Source organism: Astatotilapia calliptera, chromosome 3 (genome assembly GCF_964374335.1).
Source record: "Astatotilapia calliptera chromosome 3, fAstCal68.1, whole genome shotgun sequence".
Classification (NCBI taxonomy): domain Eukaryota; kingdom Metazoa; phylum Chordata; class Actinopteri; order Cichliformes; family Cichlidae; genus Astatotilapia; species Astatotilapia calliptera.
This window is the reverse complement of record NC_137424.1, coordinates 11,179,018-11,196,418: the sequence shown is the minus strand read 5'-3', so window position 1 is coordinate 11,196,418 and position 17,401 is coordinate 11,179,018. Positions and strand designations below refer to the sequence as shown.

The following is a 17,401-nucleotide window of genomic DNA, read 5'->3' as shown; positions in this document are numbered from 1 at the left end:
AAGTCTGATGCAGATTTAAAAATGCACAATTCTAAAACAGTCACCATGGAAACATTTGATCCCTGCTTTATGTCATTAAATTAAAAGAAAACACTCTATTTTACACTACATTACACTATATGTTGTTCATTATATAAGTAAATAAGGGTAGGCTACAGCTGTCCTTAGGTCACTCCTGTGAAAAGATGCATACAAACTGGTGAATCAGAAAAGAAAGAAAGCCAACCTGCAGCATTATGTCCTTTTATGTTATTTCAATTCAATTCAGTTTTATTGATACAGCACCAAATCACAACAACAGTCGGCTCAAGGTGCTTTACTTTGTAAGGTAGACTCTAAAATAATATACACAAGGAGAAAAACCCAACAATCATATGACCCCCTATGAGCAAGCACTTTGGCGACAGTGGAAAAAAACTCCCTTTTAACAGGGAGGAAGCGCCGGCAGTAACAGGCTCAGTGAGGGGCGGCCATCTGCCAGGAGTGGCTGGGGTGAGAGAACGAAGATGGGACAAGAGGCATGCTGTGGAAGAGAGACAGAGATTAATAACAAGTGTGATTCAATGCAGAGAGGTCTATTAACACATAGTGAGGGAGAAAGGTGACTGAAGAAGAAATACTCAATGCATCATGGGAATCCCCAGCAGCCTACACCCATTGCAGCATAACTAAGGGAGGATTCAGGGTCACCTGATCCAGCTCTAACTATATGCTTTAGCAAAAATTAAAGTTTGAACCCTTATCTTAAAAGTAGAGATAGTGTCTGTCTCTCAAATCCAAGTCTGGAAGCTGGTTCCATAGAAGAGGGGAGAAACCAGTTGGCCTGCAGTGTGAGAGGGAAGTGCTCTACTAGGGTGATATGGTATTAAGGTCATTAAGATAAGATGGGGCCTGATTATTTAAGACCTTGTATGTGAGGAGCAGGACTTTGAATTCAATTCTGGATTTAACAGGGAACAGGATATGATAAAAAAAAAAAAAATATATATATATATATATATATATATATATATATATATATATATATAAGAAAAATCACCTTTGTGAATGGTATACCGGAGTCTCTGAGTGACGATGTCCTTTTACCTCCGGATAAGAACAACTTGCTCATTATCGACGATGTGATGAATACTGCGTCTGACAGCATAGAAGTTCAAAATGTGTTCACACAATACGTTCATCATAGGAACTTGAGCTGCATGTGTTTAGTTCAGAATTTTGTTGAACACTAATTATTTAACTCTGTTTAACAACCCCAGAGATAAATATCAAATTTCAGTTTTAGGTAGACAGATGTTTCCAGGTAATACAAAATACTTCTTAGAAGCTTTTAATGATGCCACATCCACCCCATACGGGTATCTTCTAATCGATTATAAATCTAAGACGCCTGACTATTTAAGACTCAGAACCAATTTGTTGTCAGATCGTCAAGTTGTTTATATCCCCAAAAAACGGCTAAAGCGGTAAGAAGGATGTCGTATTCACGGATGCAGAGAAACATTGCACTGTTGGAGTTGTTGTATAAATCCCCACCCAGCGTACGGAGGAATATTATTGTCAGCCGGTGATCGGCTGTGATCAGCTGATCACGGGGCCGGGGTTAAAAGAGAGACGCCACCCACCTGTTCGCCGCTCAGACATCAGTATCTTCGTGTCAGGAGCTCCGAAACTCTGCCGACGTCAGTCTCCGCCTGATTCAGCAACTGTGAGTTACAATCCCTTTCAATCCTTTTTCTCTTCCCGGCTCCGCTCGCTCTCTGTCTGTAACGACCGTTCCGAAGCCACGCTTCGTGCTCTGGTCATTACTAGAATAACTGCGTGTCTGCTCCAAACCCACCGCTAGCCTTCGCCGCGCTTGGGTCTAGCCAGCACGCCACACGGGCACGCCGAATCACTGTGTGTGATCCGCCCGGCCGTGACAATTATTTGTAATGCGAGCATGGATTTTATTAATGCTCTGTGTGAGATATCGCTCAATGTTTTGAAAGGTGTTATCCCGCTGACTGATCAACAGTACAGACAGCTAAAAAAGAAAAAAAGTAATCAGACTGGTTGCAGACAAAAAGGTCAAAATGTTGAAAAAGAGAAGATCCATCAACCAATCTGGAGGATTTTTGGTACCATTATTAGGGGCTGCCATACCCTTCATCACCAGTCTTATAGCAAATAGGTGAAAATGGAGCACACACAGAAAATGTTTTTGGTCCCGCAGCATCAGTTGGACATGTTAAACCATCAGCAGCAACAACATACAGGCTCCGTCAGACATGTAGAGCAAAACGAGCGAGACAAAGCTATGGTTGAAGTGTTGCAGCTGCAGATTTGGATGTGTATGAGAGGCTAAAAAGTATTCTGCCATTCTTCAGAGATACCGTTCACTTGTGAAACAAGGCATGAGTGAAAAAAATGTGCTAACACTATCTTTGCCTTCTGAAACCGGTCAGGATGCATCTGACCGCCAAAGCAATGTTGGTGGCGACAGACAAAACGACATGTTTGGGATGAGATTTTGTCCTATATGGCAAAAAGGAGCAGAAAAAATGCAGAGCTTATTTTAACAGCGCTCACTCGTGCGTCGGGAGTTTCTTGGAATGATAGGGGTGAGATTATTATTGACAACCAGAGAAACAGAGGTTCGCATCTCTATGATGTGATCCAAAGTGCAACAGCAACACGTAGAGCAACAGATGTTTCATGGCCTGCAGGGTGGTCGACATTTCTAAAAACACTTGCCCGCTTAAATGTTCCTCTGTCTGCTTTTCCTAATGCTGAGGTGAGGAGGACTATTAGCCAATATAAGGGCGACACTGGCGACCCGAGTGTTGAAACAAATGGTTTGAACAAGAAGCGGTCACTGAGTGATCAAAGTTTATTTACCACACATAAAAAATCAAGGCAGAGTAGAAGCGGGTGGATCGATTTTTAATGAATTTTAAGATTATGTTTGTTTTTCTTATTCTTGAAAAAAAGATCATTTAACCTCGCATTTGTTTCCCTTTTTATAAACTACTACTTATGTGTTTTTTTCTTTATGTCTATATTGTTTTGTTAAACAGATGACAGTTTTCCCCTTTTTACTACTTTTTGAACTCTATGCTGATGTTTAAAGATTTTATTATTACTAAATAATGTTTTTAACAATTAGGTGAAAATAAATACCAGATGAAACGATATTCTCTTCTGTTATCTTTTATTATTTGTTACTTGAATCAGTATCCGCGCTGCACACAATCAAAGTTATTTTCAAAACATGCAGAAACAGGTCTTATTTTGTTAACAAAATGACAAACCATTGTATTGTTACAAACAAGGTTATCACTGTACATATTAATTAGTCTTGAATAAGACGCTCCTTTTTGGACATGATATAGAAAAAACACACAGTGTTGTCCGCAGGTTACCGAAAAGTCCTTCTGAACCTGTCTCCCAGAATACAATATCCGAGCGGTGTTTTTAAAAGAAAAACTTTTATCTCGGGTGAAAACGTATCAGGTGAGTTACCGAAGCTGTCAAAAAAGTGCCCTTGCTTGTCTTTGTGATATAGAACACCAACCAGTGCTTCCCAGGTAAGTCTGATGGATCTGTATTCACAATGCCCATGCATGGATATCTGATGGGTTTTGTTGGCAGCTGGTCACATGCTAAGACGCCTAGAAGATGAGCCCTGATACTAATCCTTTTAACAATGCTGGTTAGTTCTATTGTATTCATTTTGAATCTTTAGTAGTCGTCCAGCAGCACTTGTCTCATATTAGATATTTGGATGACTGAATCAAATACAGAGTAACACACCAGGTTCATTGTTCGGGGTAGCGGATTTCTGAAACGGGTTTCCAGCCTCACGTTCCCTGTTTGAACTAACGATACGTTCCCTGAATGTCCTTCATCAGGTTCCAGATTGAAACAGAATAATGTGCAGCCAAAGTCCTCACGTGTTATGGCCAATGGTCTATCCTTTAAATGTCTTCCAGTGGTTTGTATCAGCTGACAAAATTCTCTGGTGTAGTGTTTTCTCTGAAAATTTGGCTGGAATTGTTTGGCCGGATACGACTGTCCATCAGCGTATAAACACATGAATTCTATATCACAGTTTTAAAATTAAATGGATTACGTGTAAAAGAACCAGGATAAGCTTCGTTATCCACGAAGGCGATGATGACAAATTTAGGCAACCTGCCCATAAAGTTGTCATTAGTTGATATTCTTGCCCCAGCAGGTGTGGAGAAGGTCTTTAAAGAAACTCTGTCTACAGCATATTTTGCATTTGCATGATGCAGAGCCTTGCCGTGTGCCAGCCTGACACTTGGTGAGACACTGATTCTTTTCACAAATAAGCTGGCAGAGACGATTTTAACTTTATACGCGGTGTTAGCTCCAGTCATGAGAGCAAATTCGTCTTTAGAGCGCACAAATTTCAGCGACAGATCGATTCCATTAAGTAATAATTTTTCTTGAAAAACCAGGTCTGCGTGTACTGGAGCAATCAATTCAACAATATTGCTATTCGCTGTATAAGTACCTCTGGTCACCAGACCCTGGCTCTCCCCTTCTAGAATCAGAATCAGAATCAGAAAGGGGTTTATTGCCAAATGTTGAGCAGGTTTACAACATTAGGAAATTGCTGCAGTGCTTCAGTGCAAACATACTGTCAGATAGCGCTTAAATAGACATGAAAAAATAAAAATAAGAATAAGAATTAAAAGTGCTACGTAGATAGATATATACATGATATATACATGAGTGCAGGTGGTGATCAGTGCCAAACATGGAATGATGCAGTGAACACAGCGTAGGGTCATGTGTTAGTGGTGGGAACAGTCATATGGTTATTGTTCATGTGTCCGACAGCAGAGGGGAAGAAACTGTTCTTATGGCGAGAGGTTCTGGTGCGAATGGACCGGAGCCTCCTGCCTGAGGGGAGCAGGTCAAACAGACTGTGTCCAGGGTGAGAAGGGTCAGCTGAGATCCGAGCTACACGCCCCAGTGTCCTGGAGGTGTATAGGTCCTGCAGAGATGGGAGTCTGCAGCCAATCACCTTCTCAGCAGAGCGCACAACACACTGCAGTCTCTGTTTGTCCCTGATAGTGGCTCCAGCGTACCACACGGTGATGGAGGAGGTGAGGATGGACTCGATCATTGCAGTGTAGAACTGCATCATCGTCCGTGTTGGCAGGTTGAATTTCTTCAGCTGCCTCAGGAAGTACATCCTCTGCTGGGCTTTCTTAATGATGGAGGTGATGGTGGGCTCCCACTTCAGGTCCTGGGTGATGGTGGTACCCAGGAAGCGGAATGAGTCCACAGAGGTGATGAGGGTGTCAGTCAGGATGATGGGGGGGAGTGGGGCTGTGTGCTTCCTGAAGTCCACAATAATCTCCACTGTCTTCTGGGCATTCAGCACCAGGTTGTTGTGGCTGCACCAGGACACCAGACGTTCTATACATGTATCATTCATGTGCGAGGCTGTGTCTGTACAGAATAAAGCGCTGCTGAACTGTGTGTCTAAAGTCTCCTTATTATAATTGATAAGACATTCTATTATGCCTCTGTATGGATACGTGTTGGATGATTGGCTGATCAAGCGATCCCCCAAATTTACATCTACCTGACTAAATAAGGTGCAACCTGGATAATTAACAAGTCCCACGTTTGCATCCCTGCCTAAGTTTGTGCCGTCAGCATCTGTGATTCTTACTCGTGTGTAGATATAGGAATCGTTTAGATCCAGGTAATCCTCTCCGGACGATGAGATTTAAACTCGATTGGACTTCCGTCTGTGATTGCAGAAACTGGTGGAATTTCAATAAAGGTCGTTTTCTCTATGGACGTTTGTGTGTATGGGACAGTAAAAAGATCGAGCTCTGTTTTTAGACATTCTCCTGATTGGTTGTGTAACAGAGCCATTTAGAAGATGTCACATGCTGTAGTTTTTGAACGACTGGTTCTGGGTCTTTTCACTCCGCGTGGTTGTCTCCGTTTGGTGGCTTTCCTGGCAGGTTTTGTCATTTTACGCTTTTTAGGCAGCGGTGTATCACGCATGTGTGCAGTGGGAGGGGTCTTAGAAGGTTTGGGTGTATACACATACAAGCTGTTGCCATCCTGCTCAGTAGATGTTGGCTTGGTTATGTTGGATATCACATCAGACACTATGCCTGATGCTGCTGTTTTTAGGTGGGGTTTGACTATGCTGACTCCTTTTTTAAACAACAGTACAGCAATTCTAAACAGGCTGCTGAACAAACCTCCCAGACCTGCGCCATATTGCGTGCTAGTCCCAATATAACCATTCAATTCGCCACCAGCCTGATTTAAATAATATCTTACATATTTTGCTTCATCTGTGTTGTAGACAGACATCCTTATTTTTTAAAAATGGTGTCTTATGGGTCGGAAGTGGAGCTTGACAAACACCTTCCCGTATAAAAAGGGTATGTGTTGATTTTGGTCGTCTATCAAGTCAATTTCTATGTCATCGATTAAGGATTTCGAGACCAGTGTGTAGTGTGTGCTGTCAAATTGAAGAATGGCTCCCCGACGGTCATCGTCTGTTATATTTATTGCTCTTAATAGCCGCGCATGGGCGTCACCCACAAGCTGGTAATCAACGATATCTGCATAAATAAAAATGTTCTATTTTCCGCCGTATACGTCTGCAGGATGTGGTGCGTATGTGTTTTTATAATGAAGTACAAACGGGTCTTCTGATTTGAATCCTAAGATTCCTGCCAGTCTCCCTCTAAATGTGAGAACTGTACCCCGAGGGCCCATAACACTAACATAGTTACTAACTTCACTGTATTGTGTTTTAATGTCGGTGTTATGTTTTAATGTTTTATTATCTGCGCCACAGATGCATAATGCCCCACAGACAGCTCAATCACGGTTATGCTCCATCTTTGACTGGATCATAAATTTCCACTCGCGAATCTGATTGTGGAAAAGACAACCATAGTCTTGGGTATTGAAATTCTATAACACCAACCTCATACGGTTTATTTTGCTAGCTTTGTTCTAAAATGAGATTTCTTATTACCTGGATAAACATGTGCTGAAGCATTCGAGAAGAGGCTCACATAAAAGCCTGCGTTGTTGTTGTTCGTTTTATCCATTCCTTCCTTCCTTCCTTCCTTCCTTCCTCAGTCTTTGTCTAGTGCAGAATGAAAGTATGCAGAGCTGCGGCGTCTCTGTTAATCACACTTCAATGATGTCTTTTTCAGGGATCCATGAATTCAAATGAGAAGGCCAACCGAGCCATTTGACCAGCGCTAACTTTTTTCGGTCCTCTTTTTTTCTGCCAAGTATTTTCTCTATTTTAAACCTTTTTGTTTTTGTCAATAGTCACCTGCTGTATCTCAGGTTCATAAAATACACCTTTCACTGCAGCTCCTGTGAGATTCTCTAGTTTGTATACGGGAGGGTCTCTTCCTAAACGCTCCTTTATGGTAAAGTACTCGTCTGTGTAGGTCTGATGGTAACCCTTTCAGAATATGCCTCGTAGTTTAGATATTCTCTCTGTATCGCCCACATTAAATTTAAAAGTCACCGGTTTTTGGGGTTTCATTTTGTACAGGGTGTTAAAGACTGCTTTCTCATTATCTTTGCACACCTCGGTGTGGTCATTTTGATAGAGCTGTGATGAGACATGTTATAGGACTGTACAAGATCTTGGATCACATTAACATATCTTGGCGAGTTAACTGATCTTAAGTATTTCCACATTTTCCCCTTTAAGGTGCGGTTAGAACGCTCTACCACACATGATTTCATTTCACTAAAGGTTGAAAAATGTGTGATGTTATGCTGCTCCGTTAGTTTTTTAAATGTTTATTATAAAATTCCTTCCCTAAATCTGTTTGGAGTTTTTCAGGCACACGGCCCTCTCTCAGAATATCACCAAAAGCCTCAGCAACAGCCTGTCCTGTCTTGGTTTCAAGGCACCTAACCCATGCATACTTAGAAAACACATCTATGCATGTCAATAAGTACCTAACATTATCATTATCCGCAGAATATTCACGCATGTCAACCAAATCAGCTTGAAACTGTTTGTCAGTCCCGTTAACCAAAACTCTATTTCTGTATCCTTGCATTTCTGTATCCTTGCATTTCTGTATCCTCTATCCTTGCAGGTTTATGAAGAGTATATGTGTCATCTCCTTTTAAAAACGCTCCACGTCAGGTAATGACGGCTTTAAGCCTGTTGCCTCACTGACAGCGATACGGAGCTTCTTTACACTTCCTAAACCCCCTGGGTGTGCAGGGTTGTGATATATTTTTCTCAGCGTGTTTTCCATAATCACTTTGACCAAACACAAACACAAATGACCAGAAAAAAGTGTTAGCATACGTTTTTATTTAATTTTCTGTGTAGTGCAGGGGCTGTGGTCTTTTATCACAGACACATCCTTGTGCTTCTTTTGATGTAACCTTCCTGCGTTTACGACCCTTTGGTCAGCAGGAGGTCTGACACACACACACACACACACACACACACACACACACACTTACAGAAGTTCACACATATACATACAATGCCTTGTCTGGGCGTGGCTTTGTTCTGACGTGTTTTGTGTGAACGGTCTCTCAATAAAGGCAGCAGGAGGAGGAGGATCTGGAGGTCATTTTCGTGGTGGCCTCCCTTGCGCAAATAATCGATCGATCGACTGTCATGTTTTCTTCAATGATGATTAAGTCTCTAGAATTCGCGGGGCTTGTGGAAACACAGACCCAACATCTGGATTAGCAGTGCTGGAGGGGGAGACTCTGAGCGGTCCACAATATGGCAGATGTTGTCTGTAAAAGAAATCCACACATTGCATTCTTTAAAAATATCGGGTATAATGCCAACGTCTCTCACACAGAGACAACCTACCATTTGTTTTTTTTTGTTTTTTCTGTCCTCAGGGTTTTTGATGATTTTTGGCCTGAACATGGCAGAAGGTAAACCAATCTTCAGTCCATATGCGAGCTGATCATATACAAGACGCTTCCTAATATTCTCATAAGAAGAGTTGACCTTGTCTCTCTTCATTGTCTTATCGACCTCATTAAACACCCGCTGCAGTGCTCTCCAGTCTGACCACTGAATGAAAAACAAATCCTTAAACCATGATAAACGTTCTTCAAGGGTGAGGGGGTATGGGTTCAACCTCCAGCTTTCAAGGCCCCAGAGTAAAACCTCTGTAACGTTGAGGTTTCACCCGGTGCAATTGTGGCTCTTGTAACCATAAATGGTAAGTTGCTCTTTTGTCACACAGTACATACACAATAGATGTGTTTGCAGGTTTTAGTGCAAATTGTACATTGCTACATTGTTTTGAATTACCCTCGGCCCGCAGTATATGTGGGCACCTGTCAAAGGTCATTTGGATTTACCAGACCGCTTTGAAAACAACATGAAATCTTCACAACATGAAACAAATGAATGTCTTTGTTCAGCCATGACTGGATTTCTCCTTATCCTTCCTAAAGGCCGTTATAACCTTGCACTGCCAGTGGTGAGCTGCACCAGCTGTGGCCTAATATGGTCCCCCTCAGTTAAGGACTTCCAGGGTAGTGGATATTGGCCTGGCACCTTAAATTTCTGCACCCTGTTTTCAATGGATGTCTTTCAGTCTTTCTATGACATTAAGAAGCTGCACCTGGGATGTCACTTAAGGCGTTTGTCAAAGTGCTGGATGAAAGAACAGCCCATTTTGGAAGGGTGAGTTTCTAAATTTGTCAAGTTTAAGGAAATTGTGCAAATCAATGTTTATGATGACTGTCCTTGAATATTCTGTTGTTTGTCCTCTACTTAAAAGACTGGCCGAATATCAGCTGATGCCTTCAGTAAAAGTTTCTTGGAGTGGAGTGCTGTAAAGTGTGAGGTGGACAGGATGTGCAAGGAGCCATGCTTTAGCTGCCCTGCCTGCACTCCAGACATGCTCGCCATGTCAGTTGATGGAAATCGCAAGCTTTATCGCTTTCAATCAAATGCAAGGTACGTTATGCATTGTGGACATAAATCAAATATGGATTTGTACAAAAATTGCATTTTGATGTTTCTTTTCAAACAACTGTCACTGTGTTCGTTCAGCACTTCAGAGCAGGGGAACTTTGAAGGTGTCTTCATTGAGAAAGATGAGGAAGTTGCTGAGTTTGTGAAATACATCCAGAGACACACAAATGATGGAAGATACACATATATATCAGTGCTGTCAGCGTTAATCTTGTTAAAATGACGTTAACGCCATAACCATATACTCATACGTGTGTGTGTGTGTGTGGATACATATTTGGATGGGTGGATATTTATTTTGTTTTTCTCTTGGTGTTGTCGTAATACTATTTACTTGACTTTATCTTAATGTGTACTTAATTTTGAGTAGCTCACAATTGGATGTGCGAGGTATACTGCAGCTTGTAGTCTTGGATACGTTTAAGACATTTTGTTATAAGGTTGAATGAATTCAGCAGTCATGTATTGTGACCTCCTTTCTATAGATCAAATGGGGAGGTGCGTTTCAGGATGGGGCCGGTTCTACAGTTGGAGAAGAGGTGGAGCAAGTAAACAGTTTCCTGTCTAGGGCGGCCATCACAACGAAGTACATGTCTAAAGCAGGTGTGTGTCTGTGTGTGAGATTCCACTCAGTCTCCTGCTCATTCATTCTTATTTGTATACTAACTGAAATGCAGGGCGAACAGACATGCTGACCCTCCTGGCTTTGGGCTGGAACAAAAGGAAAGTGGAACAACTGGGCCGCACTTTGAGCCAGAGATATCTAAAGGTCATTTTTTCAACACCCATTTTAATGTGTGTGGTAATGGGGGAAAACACCAGTACTCTAAAAATGTCAATATGAATGACATTTATTAATGTATTCTTAGATCATAAGGATCCTTAGAGAACAAGTGGAGAGCCTGAATGCGAGCAGAAATGAGCTGGGTGTGGATGACGACACGCTGCAGCAATGGGCTGAAGGTGAGTCTCAATATAATGCACTCGTGTATAACAACAGGACCCACCATGGCCTCATTAAAGAACTTAGAGTTAAGATCTTTCTGACAGTGTCAACAAACAATGAAAAATACGCCTTGTAAAAGCAGAATTGATGGCAGAGTTGTTGCGTTTGATCAAATTGGATTGGACCTGGGTTGAAGTGATGTCGTACTAGTTGGTTTTATAAAGCTGAACACCAACATACTTGTTATCTCATGATATTGCAGCACATGAAGGCTCCAGATGTCTTATAATGAATATCATCAAGTCAGTGATTACAGAGTCCACTGTAGTTTGGTGACTGTTACTCATCCTGTATTCTGATTAATATTCCTCTCACTTAGAAACAGATCAAACTGATGGCAGCCTTGGAGCGTTGCAGGCACGAGTAGAGGAGCTTGTCGTCATCATCAGAGTGCGAACACAAAGTCTTTACAGACAAAATGGTGTCACAGTTTCTTTGAAACGGACCGTTTGATGCTCAGTTTGTACAGCTTGTACAGCTACTTTGTAAACAAAATAAAATCAGATCCAGGTTTGTTTGAGCTGGATGTGATTTGTTCTAGCAAACAAATTGATGAGTGTAGATTAAAATGTAAATATATGCATTATGTGAAGGTGTTCCTTTTTATGATTATTTACAGATAGCAACAAGAGGCGACACAGAATTCACAAGGTCATCTTAGATGAGAAGAAACGCTTGGCGGCTGCTGTTGACGACTACAACAAGCTCGCTGAACCAACAAAGCAAATCGTATCCAGTGATGCCCTCATGCAGAGCGACGTTTGGCCCTGGCAGAGCACAAGTGAACGTAAGCTCTTGATTTCTAAATATCCTTTTTAAACAAACTCCCAGTATCTGAGCAGTAGTTGAATGTTTTGTTCTTGAATCATAATATGCTCCTATGTTTTCCCATCTGATGTTGTTAAACTGTAGCTGCTGCTGACCTCCGGACAAAGAGAAAGGTCTTTGAGAAGGTGATGGCTGTGAGGCGCCTGAGAGAGGAGGAGATGATCCTTTGCAGGGAGATGCAGAATCACTGGACAGTGTTGCGAATGCGATCTGTGGTGTTGGGGACAATCTCCTCAGACTGTAAGCACATCTTTTATTTATTTATACGTTTGGTGATGAATTGATTGAAAATAATAGCAGATGCTAAAGTCTTACTGGATCTTTTACCTATATTTGGGTTGCTAGCTAACACTACCTTCTCCCTTAAAAAAAAGTTTAATCACATGATCCTAATTCCTTGTGTTTATGAGGTGAGGTTTGTTTGTTTTACTTATATTTAATAGTTTTGTTGTTTTTACAGCCTCCCTTGTTGGCATGTCGGAGGATGCACAGAAAGGACTCCATAGCCTGGTTTAAAACAACAAAGTGAACTGAAAGCTGAAATGCTCAAAGTAAAGGACGTGTACAAGAGAATCCTCAGCCACCAACCACTCCTGGAAATGGACTCGGAGGAGGAGGACGTTCCAGACGATGCTGCTGAGAGTGATTTGAGCACTTGTGATGAAGACTGATTGTGTCATCATTGATGTTATGTTTGCTAGAATAAAAAGTTAATCACATCTGTTTAATGTGATTTTTATAATGTCTGTTTCAGAAATTGCTTATCAACAGACATTTTACATGTTGAGAAGAAAAATGTAATTCCCTTGGTGCAGTTGTTTACCCTGAATCATTCTTTCCCATCTAATTTAATGACTAGTGCACATGTTCAGATACAATAACATAATTGAATTCATGGGATGCTTTCTGGGCTGTTCAAATTACCACAAAATGTAAAAGCACCAGGCAGCACACTCACAAGGACATTTTTTGTTCAGTGTTTTGTTGAAGAAATCAACAAATACAACTGAGATGTTTGCTGTAGTGGTGTGTTTGTTAAGAAGCATGCCAGCACACTGGTGAACTGACAGTCCCAGAATGCACCCGAGCCAGTGACTCGCCCCAGAACAAATGACATTAATTATCTAGAAAGACAACCGTGATCAAAGACTAAGTAAAAGACTAGGAAACAAAAGATAAGGAAAGGTACTGTGGGGTAGGAAAGAAAGGCCAGAGTCGTGCAAAATGACCTCCAGCAGGCCACAAATATGCAAGTCTGTTCAAACGGTCAGATACTGACTCCATGAGGGTGGTATGAGGGCCCGAGGTCCACAGGTGGGGGTTGTGCTTACAGCCCAACACCGTGCAGGATGTTTGGCATTTGCCAGAGAACACCAAGATTGGCAACTTTGCCACTGGCGCCCTGTGCTCTTCACAGATGAAAGCAAGTTCACACTAAGTACTTGTGACAGAGTCTGGAGACATATTGGAGAACCTTCTGCTGCCTGAAACATCCTCCAGCATGATGGTTGGGCAGTGGGTCACTAATGGTGTGGGGTGGCATTTCTTTGGGGGACCGCACAGCCCTCCATGTGCTCGGCAGAGGTAGCCTGACTGCCATTAGCTGCTGAAATTAGATCCTCAGACCCCTTGTGAGACTATATGCTGGTGCGGGTGGCCCCGGGTTCCTCCTAATGCAAGACAGCGCTAGACCTCATGTGGCTGGAGTGTGTCAGCAGTTCCTGCAAGACGAAGGCATTGCTGCTGTGGACTGGCCCGCCCGTTCCCCAGACCTGAATCCATTTGAGGACATCTGGGACATCATGTCTCACTCCATCCACCAACTGCACCACAGACTGTCCAGGAGTTGGCAGATGCTTTAGTCCTGGAGTCTGGGAGCAGATCCATCAGGAGACCATCTGCCACTTCATCAGGAGCATGCCCAGGTGTTGTAGTGAGGTCATACAGGCATGTGGAGGCCACACAGACTACAGAGCCTCAGTTTGACGTGTTTGAAGGACATTACATCAAACCAGATGAATGATTCTGTATTGCACTGATCAAGGAACCAACCCAATAGCAGCTAAAGGCATCCTCTTCACATTACTTCACTCAGTAAGTTTATACTATGTTTAATGTGCATTTTCTTCATCAGTTTAGAACATAACATGTTAGCGCTCCCTGGTTCTTTTTGGAGACAGATCCTGAGACAGCAGGCAGCTTTGGAGAACTCATGCCAGCTGTGGTCATTAAGGAATACTTTGATTTAATATTGATTTCATGACAACTATCCTCAGGCACATATTCCTGGATATACACAATGACACGAGTAAACTCCCATTTTAGAATCATGGCCTTCTTCGATCTGACTTACTGCCTCAGACTTTGGCCCTGTGTCCCCAAAACTACAGAGAATCCATGACACTGGGTAAGAGGCCTTGATCATGTTATAAGTGAGAGAGTTTGGTGTAACAGTGGTTGAACATGCCAAATCAATCCACAACATACTGCCATTCCCCAGCTGTAACCTGAATATGCATCAAACCAAAACCCAGTACCACAGCCACATGATAGACATACAGATGAGGTTAAAGGGCTGTGTCATGTTTCCAGATAGCTTCATCCCAAAAAAGATCAACATTCTTCAAAAACAAAAGTTTGTGAATATTTGCTGTATTGCCAGGCCTGAACCAACCTGTTAAACTTATCAAATTATTGTCATAGATATGAACCTATTGACTGAAACAGAATAATCCATTCAAGCCTCCATCATCATCCAAGATCACTGTTAGTATTCAGATTATTTTATCTCTATTTTCCTCTAGAATGTTTTGAAAATCAGTATTTGATCAACAGACTTTTTAAAAGTGTATTTTGATCCTATTGTTTACACGTGTAATTGCATTTTTATTGACATTTTGACAGGAAAACCCTTAATCAAATTGTATCTTTGGTATCGAATAATAATATTAACAATAAAAATAATGTTACATATGCAATATGCACACAATAATGATGTGCAAACAAACAAGAATAATAGAAAAAAATGACAATTAAAAGAAAAAAATAATACCCTGTATATAAAAACCACATATGACCACGACTCCAAATGTGCAATTGTCACTGCATCTAAACATGACAGATGACATATTACAAACAGGTAGAAACGTATAATATACAACATGTTGTGAAGCTGGTACTGGTGCAGTTAGCTTTGCTTTAGGCTCCCATACACAGCACTGCTGACCCTAATCACCTCATACAAGATGTTACTTACTTTACGTGCAGTGCAGTATTGCTTTAACTTGCAATATGTTACAATAGCCAAGTCACTTCTATATTTATGAGCATGTAGACAATAATGTTGGCTGATATGTAAAACTATGAGATATCGAGTGCTGGGAAGATATTATTGATGGATCAGATTCATGAGTGTTTTATGTACTTAAGCCACAGTTAGAGAGTGAAACAGAGACTGACACTGGTTAGAATTGTACAGTAAATATCTTATTTTGAACTTTTATGCTGAACTACAAACTGTGAACTGTGCGATCTCTGTGGTGCCTGGTTTACTGTGTGTAAAACTGCGCAGGTTCCCATGTGTCATCCCACACTTTGCCACTGTCAGGAGAAAAACACAACAAACAACAACCACACACACAAAATAGGATAATTTAGGTTGTGACATATGACAATTTTTTAGGATGAAATATCTTCTATATTCATGTCATGCTTTATACACCTTCATTGTAATATAAATGAATCAAATCAAGTCAGAGAGTAATAATATATGAAGCAGACGTCAAGCAGGACCACAGCAGCAGCCACGATCCTTCAGAACCTGCTGGATGAGAGAGCACAGAAACTCCAGGGAAGAAGTTTAGTTAGTAACATGCATGAACTGCATTACTGAGACATGTGTGTTTACAGATGGTGGTGAGGGAGAGGGGGAGAGTTTTTAGTAAAAGGAGACGTGACTGCATCTTCAACCAATACTGAGCCTGCATAACCCTGAAAGAGACAGACAGAGGGGGGAGGGGGGGGGGACACTAACCCCCAGCAGTCTGGTCCTATGACAGCATAACTAAGGGCTGAGCTGAACCAGCCCTGACTATAAGCTCTATAAAGAAGTGAAGTCTTATGCCAACTCTTAAAAGTGTTGACCATGTCCACCTCCAAAACTCATAATGGACTTTGGAGGTGGACAGTTATCAAGCTCCTCACAGAAGAGCAGCTCGATAGCTAAAAGCTCCCAATTTGCTTTAGTCCAAATACATGAGTTCAAATTGAGGTGATAACTATTTATCAACAGTATGAATGTCTGTTCCCGTCCAACAAAGCTGTTACTACATACCATGTTGAGCAGGGCTTCCACTTGACTTTAACTTCTTCTTTTTCCTGAAAAACATGATATAAACAAACATGTAGTTAAGAAAGACATGCAAGTTGCATACAAAAAGGAGCCTACAAACATTTGTGTACTATTGAATGGCTCAATATATTATACAATTAGTTTACAAAAACATAAGAACCACTACAATGCTTGTACTGCCAGCATCGAGTGCATGTCAGCAAAGCAACACTGCTTACATTGTGGCTCACAAGCAAAACTAACTGAAGCAGATGTTACTGAATGGGAAGGAGCACCTCCACATCAATCACTCCTTCTGAGCATGATGTCAGGAGGCCTTTAAAGAACGTAAACATCAGGAAGGCAGCACGACCAGGTCGTATCAGGTGGTATGTTCCTATTTAATGTCCTATTTGGAGCGAAATCCTGACTCAGTGGCTGAATTAGTGAAGATTCATCAAATACAAAAGCTTATGGATAGTCAGTCAGGCACAGTTCAAATCCGGGAAGTCCAAAGATGCAAACAAATCTGCACAGCAGCAGGCTAAATTACTTACATTTACAACTCTCCTGTCTACTATCTCTTCATATTTGAAAATCTTCTGTGTACGGTGTTTTCAGCATTCTGAAAAATAACAAAGGAAATATTTACATGAGGTCTGTAAAACTGGAGAAAATGAAAGAATGAAACAAAATGAAAAAAGAAATCTTATCAAACTTAACGAACCTGTCATGTGTTTCGTACATTTACAATAACATAACGTCTAACCTTTCCTTGTCCTTTTTTTGGTTAGGACATCCGAGGTGTTCGCCGTAGAAATCGAGGGAGATGCAGGAAGTGGAGATGGAGAGGAAGATGCAGGAGGAAGAACAAACAAAGAGGATGCAGGAGGAAGTAGAGACGAAGAGGAGGATGCAGGAGGAAGCAAAGATGCAGGAGGAAGAACAGACAAAGAGGATGCAGGAGGAAGTAGAGATGAAGAGGAGGATGCAGGAGGAAGCAGAGATGAAGAGGAGGATGCAGGAGGAAGCAGAGATGAAGAGGAGGATGCAGGAGGAAGCAAAGATGAAGAGGAGGACTCAGGAGGAAGCAGAGATGAAGAGGAGGATGCAGGAGGAAGAACAGACAAAGAGGATGCAGGAGGAAGCAGAGATGAAGAGGAGGATGCAGGAGGAAGCAGAGATGAGAATATTATTTTACTGTTACTTTTCATAACCATTATTATTACTGTTGCATCAC

General features: G+C 41.6%; 1 protein-coding gene across 1 annotated transcript in view; it reads right to left on the bottom strand.

Moving 5' to 3' along the window:
• The window catches only part of LOC113011589 (NACHT, LRR and PYD domains-containing protein 12-like), a 534,299-nt gene that overhangs the window by 365,096 nt on the left and 151,802 nt on the right, over window positions 1-17,401 (bottom strand). The window lies entirely within an intron of this gene.